At 46.2% G+C, this 7369-nt stretch overlaps 1 protein-coding gene across 7 annotated transcripts in view; it reads left to right on the top strand.

Moving 5' to 3' along the window:
• Positions 1 to 10: 10 nt before the first annotated feature.
• ELF1 (E74 like ETS transcription factor 1) overlaps positions 11 to 7369 on the top strand; it is an 87259-nt gene continuing 79900 nt past the window's right edge. For 5 of the 7 annotated variants that reach the window (XM_083884781.1, XM_083884779.1, XM_083884780.1 and 2 more), the window contains exons 1-2: positions 43 to 132; positions 5048 to 5120. The gene's annotated coding sequence lies outside the window, so the exon portion shown is untranslated. Of the gene's footprint in view, positions 133 to 5047; positions 5121 to 7369 lie in introns of all 7 variants that reach the window. The other 2 variants (XM_083884783.1, XM_083884787.1) reach the window with 2 other exon arrangements.

The following is a 7369-nucleotide window of genomic DNA, read 5'->3' as shown; positions in this document are numbered from 1 at the left end:
GAGGGCTCAAGCCGCGCTCTCCGCCCCGCCCGTCTCCACCTCCTGCCCTCGCCCGCTCCTCCTCCCTCGCCCACAGGAGGCGAGCGCTCAGCGGGAGCCGCCCGGACGGGGAGCAGGAGCCGCGGCCGCTCGGTGAGTGCCGCCCGCCGCCCGAGCCCCGCGCTCGGGGGCACTGGGAGGCTCAGCCGGCCCCCGGGCGCTGGGGAGAGAAACCGCGGGCCACGGGTTCGAGCCCCGCCGCCGGCAGCGCCTGGTGCCGGGCGGTCCCTGCCCGCGGCTCCCGGGGGAGATGGCAGGTGTGGGGAGAAGGGCGGCGGCAGGGTGCGGAGGGGCTGGGGCGGCAGCGGGCCCGGCCGGGCGGCGGGGCGCTCCCTGGGGCGGCGGCCAGCGGAGCCCCGTCCCGCCGGACGGCGCTGCCAACTTTCTGGAGTTTGGGAGGGCTCCCTCCTCCTGCCTGCCGGCTTCACCTCCTCCCTCTCCTCCGCTGCCCCTCCGCCGCCGCCCTGCCCTCCCTGTCTTCTCCCTGCCTGCCACTTCTCCCTGCCTGCCACTTCTCCCGCCGTCGTGGGGCGGCCGGGCCGGGGAAAAGGGGAAAAGGGGGGGCAAGGCCGGCACCGTCCCGGGGCGGGGGGGGCCCGGGGACGACACGGTCACACTGGGGTGTCCTCGGCACACTGGCCTGGATCGTCCCTCCGCCGCTTCCCCCACAAACAAAACTCTCCCCGGGCCTGTTCCCCCCTCAGCCGCTCCTTTCCCCGGCCGGGCCCGTGTGGCGGGTCTCCCCGCGGCCCTGAGGGACCCGCCGCGGTCATTCCGCGGCCGCAGCTGGCGGCCCGCTCGCCGCAGTCACGCACAGGGGTGGAGGAGAAGCCTGCCGAGTGAGTCACGGCTGAGAGAGGCCCTCCGGTTGTTTATGGCAAAAACAGGGGGTGGCTCGTTCAACATGTGGGAAATACGGGGAGTGAGAGTTGCCTGGATCCTACTAGGACAGGGCAGGGCAGGATACCCGCCCCAGCTCGCTGTCCCGCTGCTGAGAGAGGAGCTGGGGAGGTGCCTTTTCCCCTCACAAGGAGGGCTTGTGGTCAGCCTGTCACAGCTAGCTGCAGGAGTTTTGCATTTGTCAGCATTTCCATTATAAGTGTACTTTTTATGTAGTTCGCGACACGGCTATAAATATACGCCCCGGGTTGAAATTTGGTGGTTGATGGCCTCTTCTCCAGCCAAGCAACTTTTGAAATGATTCTGCTTAGATGCTAAGTGGAAATCCATGGAAAATACTGGCTTTTTATGTTTCTTTCAACTTTAAAGTTTAGCTGCTTACACACATGGACTCGTTTACAGCTGTTAGTCCAAAAAAATTTCCTTCCCCCCTGAGTTTGTTAAATTGGGGAAGAGTTTAAAGGCTTTGCCTCTGTAGCTATTGGTCATTAATTAGTGCAGCAGAGACTCTGAAGACTCTTACAGGGTCCCTGCTACTCACCTTGAGTGAGTGCACCCAGCTACAGAGGGGACATGGGACAGTGTGTGTCCTCACAGCTCTCACCCCTGAGTGCCAGGGCAGCTCCAGTGCCCCAGCACCGGGGACAAAGAACCTGGTGCTAAAATCAAGGCAGTATAGATAACTTCTCTCTGTGGGATTTTGATTTTTTTGTTCTTTCTTTTTACCGTGTCTGTTGAATTGCTGCTTCTGAGACAGGGAACAAGCCCAGTATTTAGGAGCTTTCGTTATGTGTGGCTCTGTATACTCCCTGGACCTGGATCCCGTGAAACATGCCTGCCACCCAGTGGATGTCGCTGATCTCTATACATTCTATACATTTACCGCCTCTCCTCCCCTGTGCCCAGCCCTACCTCGTCGGTAAGTTTGCAAAGCCAAATGCTCAGGATGCCGGGCTCGTCTGTCCACCGTGGGCCTGTGCCCGAGGACGGTGTTGGTTGTGACAGGATGTGACAGTGTCCTTCCTGGCCAGCTCGGGACCAGAGGTGCGTCCCCCAAGGTGTAGCAGCTCCCTGGCTGGGCAGCAGTGAGAGGAGGCAACATGTAAGAGGCAAACAACTGCACAGGAGAGGCAGCTTTGGGGTTGAGACAGCTGGAGAATCAGATTTTGCAGCCCTGTCCTTCGCCGTCGATTTCCACATAAATGTAAAGGTTTTTGCCTGTGATCTTTTGGGTTTTCTGGGAGCCTGGCCTGAGTCCTTGGGGTCTGCTTCACAGTTAGGCTAAACTTAACCATCTGGAACATAAGTGAGTGTCTGTTTGCTCTCTGTGTACAGAAGATGTTTTGCAGGTCTAAGCACGTTAGAAATACAAGCCTTGAGTGTCAGAATGTCTCGCTCTGTGTCCATAGTTTTTTGCTTTAATCCATTTTAGTTTCCCCTATTAAAAAATGTGGATGACAGTATCCTTTATCTTACAGATTACTGTAGTGATGAGAACCATATAAGAACCTGAGAGAAAATAAATAATTTCCTTTGTGGTTTGAAAGTGAGTGGTGATGCTCTAGAGAACAAGGGCAAAAAGAGGAGTTTGTGTGTTAATTATAGCAAAGCTTCAGTGGGAAAAAATGTGACCAGGTCAGTTGCAAATACAGATTGATCTAATTAGAGATTGATGCATATGAGCACTAGGAGACGTTTTTAGTTACTGTAGATCACTTAGTTCTAATAATTTCTAAATTCTGCTTTGCTTATCATGTTTTTAATACTGCATTTCATAAGTAATTTTCTGTATTTTCTTTCATCTAGGAAAAGCACCAAAAAGCAGACAGGCAGCCTAGGGTAGCATATTTGTGTCACTGTCCTTCATCAGCTGGATTTGTAATGTAACACCTGGGACTCTGCTGTCAGAGCCTCCCGTTGAGGGTAACCAGTGGTGGCAGGTCGTGGCTGTGGTGTCTGTGTTGCTGTTACTTGCTCATATCCCTTGTGTTGTCTGGTCACAATGAGGAGCTGGGAAGAATGTGGATGTGGCCGAGCAAACACCTACTGAAAATGCACACAGAGGGATTTGGTTTTGGACATTTGACCAAATGCAGGTGGACTTTTCATGGGGGCAACAAAACAGGGACCTCCAATATATGGGGTCCACCCCTGGTTCAGATCTGTCATCAGGAGATGGAAGAGCATGATAGCCTTTCAAGTTTGCCAGATGCCTATTGCTATTGGGAGACAGCATTTTCTCTGCTTTCCTTCTGAAAACAGCTCAAGTATTTTGGCTGAGTTCTTCTAGTCCCAGTCTGCCTCTTTCTGCACCCCTCACTCAGAGGTAACTTCTACAGCACATGGAACAAAATTTAGCCTGAGGCAGACGTTTAACTTGGAAAATTTCAACCCAAACAGTCAAAGTCTGGCCAAGTTACAAGCAGCTGGAAGCAGCATCTTGCATTGGAACTGTTCAGCAGCTGCCTAATAGGCAATGCTACAAGCTTCACCAATCCTGGGTGTATGTTTATGCACATGGAAATATGCTGCTGAATTACAATGTGATTTGATTGGTTACCTGGTCTACTAACTGTTCTTTTGGATTTTTTTTTTTTTTTTTTTTTTTTTTTTTTTTTTTTTTTTTCTTACTAGAGAAAGGAACCTAAACATCTTTGGTTAATGCTATGAATGGTTTTCTTTACTCACATTATTCGTTGTTTTCCTGGCTGAAAAATTGAAAACTTTAAAATGGAGCCTCTGAAATAAATGACAAGCCAGGGCTTACTCATTCTGAATATTTCAAAATGACTTAATGATTGTTAAAGACCAGTTTACAGTAGAACTAAAGCAAATTGCTTCCCAGCGTTTTGAATTGTAAAAAACCCACATCTCCCAAATTCCTAAGCTATTCATCAACTGCTCTATTGTAGCAGACTCACACTATATTGTGTCCCTGATATATCTATTAAGTCTGCAGTGAAATGTGAGTTTAAAACAATTGTGCCATGGAGTCACTGTGGAATAAATACCACAAACATTGGCAAAGTTGCTTCATAAATCTTTCTTAGTTTAGAGAGGAACTTAGGCGTGCCTTCCTTCATCTGTGGGAGTGCAGCTGTTTCTTGTGAGGTTCCCTGGGGGCTGGATCTTGGTGTAAGGCTGGTTAATATCAGTATATTCACAGCTTTTGTGATGATATCGCATCATTACCAGCACATTATGTGCAGGTTTGTGCATGTGTGGAACAAGTACATGATACTCCAGATAATTTTCTTAAATGATCAGCATCCATCAGAAAGCATTTTTCATGCAGCCACATACAAAGGAATCAAAATTGTGGTTACACCAGCACGATAGGGGACTGTCCTCAGACTGGTAATTTATTGGAAGAAGGCTTAAGAATTCGTGCAAAGAATCATCTCAATGGAAGTTTTCATTGCAGTGCTGCCACTGGAGTGTGGTCTTGGCTGTGGAGCAATATAAATATTGCACAGAAGTAGGAAAGTACGTGGCATTAGTAAGATCACAGGAATTCCATGTCTGGTTTTTCTGCTCACACGTGAGGAAGGCTGTGAAATATTAATAAAGCGTAGTGACAAAAGTGATCCAGGGTTTGGAGACCAGGTGTTACAATTGCAGATTGTACATCTGAGAGAGGAAATGGTGCCTGTATACATCATTCACATGTGTAAGGAAAATACGTGATATTTACTTGACTATCCAGTGTCTGAGAGATGAAGTTAGGCATGTTGTACTTTGAAATAATAATTAGCAATGAGGGCCATAAAGGATTGTAGTGGATTTGCTGTTGCTAAGAATGTTTAAAGGCTGGGGTTTTCTTCTCAAAGATGTGCTTATACTTGCTTTGGTGGAGGATGTTTTCAGTATGTGTAGAAGGGGGGAGGACTTTACTCCATTCACCTGCTTTTTTCTCTGGATTGAAAAAACAAGATTACTTGCAGTGCTTTCCATGTATTATAGCACATGTTGCTATCTTGACAAGATTACAGTAAAATGCTGTACTTCAGAACTTGGCTGGTTTTCTCCTGGGTCGGGAGGACCGTTTTTTCTTGGTGCCTAATTTGACTTCTGGGAGTATGATTAATTATTGTGTACTTCCCTCTAGAGTATCAACATCTGGTGGCAACTGGTGACAGGATATCAGATCCTCACTTTACAGAGTGCCCTCGTATTCCCAGGTTGGTGTATCATCTTTCTTTGTTCAGGATTCTGTTAGTTATATTCAGGGATGAAAAAAAAATTCCTGCCTTTAGATAGGCAAGGACATTGCTCAGTGTTCAGGAGTCAGCTGCTCACTGCTCTCCCCTTAACCATCTCTGTGTCCTTCGGGTATTCCTCTCCTGCAGCCACATCTGCTCAGGCAGAGAGAGCAGGCAATTGCACATGGGCTGGCAGCAGAACACCCCCGGCAGTCACTGAAACAACAGAGGGTATGTCGGTGAAATCATTTTGTAACCTGAAACATCACTGACTGCCTGAACCAAAGCATTACCTGCAACACTCCTTTTCAGGCAGCTTCACAATAAACCTGAAGGTTTAATTTGGCCTGGGAATTGAACTTGAGCCTAGATAGCTGTGAGATGGTGCTTTATAATTCCATAGTCCATTCTTTTTGATATAAAAAACAGACACATTTTTTCCTCTGGCAGCTGAACTAGGACAAAGATACTTTAAAATGTTGAATTATTTCTTTCTGTAAAAAACTTATTTTAGTGCATATACTCTAGTGTATATGGTATCAAAAGTCTGGTGTTCAGTCTTTTACAGTGGTTTTGGTTTGGCTTTTTCATTCACACTTTAAGATATCCTGTGAAGGTTTTAAGGTAGTAAAACATGTTCTGTATAGGATGGGTTTACTGGAAGTTTTGTTGTTGAGAACAACTGAAACTTGAGGAGACCAAGGTCTTGTAAGTCACTATCTTTAGACTTGAAAGCATGTATAATGAGTGTTTCTGACTTGGAAATACTCCAAATACTTGGAAATACTCAAGCACTCCTCTCAAACATGATTTTTAAATACATTTTCCTCATCTGCCATATTGAGATGTTCATGTTCGAAAAAACAATGACAGTACAGCCTTCTAGGGTTTGGCCCCTAGGCCTGTTGCTGTGTTCTGTGGAGTTAATAAAAATGCACTATTGATTTCTAGGACATGCAGGAGCCAACTTAATAATAAAAGTACAATCAGATTGGATGTTTTCAATTTTAAAGAGCTCTAGTTAGACTGTTTATTAAATTTCTTCTCGGAAAATGGCAGAATCAGAGAACAATAAATTTGGCATTCTATTTTGATGTTTCAGTACTTGGATAAAACTTGTGTTAATATAAGATGATAATGAGTGTTGCCACATTGTGTCTGTTTTGAGAGTGCAGTCTTGGGTTGTAGTTTGCCACTTTGTGACATCTTATTGTGTTTGCAATATTTAGTGAGTTTCATTCCCTTCTGGATGTGGGGGGAAACAATGTTTGAGGCTGAGATTAAAATTATCAGAATTGTTAAGTGTCCATCTCAGAGGCATATCAAATTTGAAGATAGTGCTGTTAAATAGTTGAGCTATATAGTTGACTGTATGCTTAACAGCACAAATTTATGTGTGTAGGGTAATTATGCACCCTGAATTAGCAACAGCTAGAAATAATAGTAGGACTGTGTCAGATTTGATTTTCCACCTCACCACAGCCAAGTGTCACTACAACCAGAATAGTCAATAGGTGTTTTTACGGAATGCTTTAGTCTGTACCTGTTGTGCAAACTTCCCATTTGGTCCCTAATCCAGCACACCTGTGGCCAGGGAAGATGTAATTTTGCCCACTCTCCAGAATTTAACTTCCTTCTTTTATTTGTATGTACATACAGAATTTATTTATTTAGTTAGTTATTTAGTTACAATCTAGTACTAAAACTCACTTGTCCACTCTAGGCAGTGGATATCCTGGGTTTTTTTTTTTCCCTCCATGAATACAATAGTGACATTAAGCAGTTACATTGTCTGGAGTTCCTGGTGATACAGGCATCAACAAAATTTAATGAGATGTTTCAGCTTGCTTGACCTTGTTCTGTGACTCATTTGCGTGTCATAGATCCAGGTAGGAAGCCAAGCACTCTCCAAATCCTGGCAGAAGGTTTCTCACACGGTATCTGCTGCTGCAGCTTCTGTTTCAGCATCTGATGCTGCCCAGAAAGGCACTGCCACTGTGCCATTTCCAGCGGCTTGCACATTAGCCTGTGTTGGACAATTCTGGGGTGTGTTTGGGCTCTTCAGAGAGGGGCCATGAGCTGGTGGGGGAGCAGTGGAACTGTTGATGGAAAAGCTGTAGGATTCTGCAACTTGCTGCAGTATTGAACAGCATTCTGATATCTGTTCTCTGTTCTTTCATTCTGTTGAAAGAGAAAGTACTAGGAGAAACTGAAACGTCTGTTGTTTT

The sequence above is a fragment of the Zosterops lateralis genome (genome assembly GCF_965231275.1).
Source record: "Zosterops lateralis genome assembly, chromosome: 2".
Classification (NCBI taxonomy): domain Eukaryota; kingdom Metazoa; phylum Chordata; class Aves; order Passeriformes; family Zosteropidae; genus Zosterops; species Zosterops lateralis.
This window is presented reverse-complemented; position numbering and strand designations above follow the sequence as displayed.